Consider the following 709-nt stretch of genomic DNA (forward strand, 5'->3'; position numbering starts at 1 on the left):
CTTCGCCAATTTGACTTCAATTTCACATATATACAACCTAATGCCATATAATTTCATATACATACAAATCTTTAATACCCTAATCTCATGAAATTGACAAATTAGAAGGAAATTAATGATTCCTTACCTTACTCACGGATTAATTGGACAAAACCCAATAATTATCCACCGCTAGAGTATCCCTAAACCATCAAAATCACCAAAATCACTCAATACTCACACCAAAACGTGAATTCAGAAAGGGGAAAAGAAACTGGGCACAATGTACAGAGTTTATTACTATTTTGTTCAGATAGAATTGAAGAGGGCTTTGAGACAAAGGCCTGGCCACTGACGGCTCGTCAATCAGAGCTCCGGATTGAAAGTTACGTGGATTTGAAGTTGAATTGAAATTGGAACCTAGGGTTTGCTAATGGGTTTCTTCCCCTTTCTGAAGTTTCCAGCGTGAAACATAATAAGGAAGAAAGAAGGGCTGTTTCCCTTTAAGTGAGGGTGAAATTGGAGTGGGCCTTGGGCCCGTTTTTGGGTCCAGTTTGCCCGGTTCGGTCTGTTTGATCTAATCTTATGCCAAATTTTTTAAAATTAGTGCCAAATTCTATATTTTAATTAATCCTATCTCATTAAAATATAAAATTCTATTTTCTAATTTATTTTATTAATAATTAATTTATTAACTAATTATTCACTAATTACTCGGGATTTACATGCT

The sequence above is a fragment of the Arachis hypogaea genome, chromosome 13, assembly GCF_003086295.3.
Source record: "Arachis hypogaea cultivar Tifrunner chromosome 13, arahy.Tifrunner.gnm2.J5K5, whole genome shotgun sequence".
In the NCBI taxonomy this organism is placed as follows: Eukaryota; Viridiplantae; Streptophyta; class Magnoliopsida; order Fabales; family Fabaceae; genus Arachis; species Arachis hypogaea.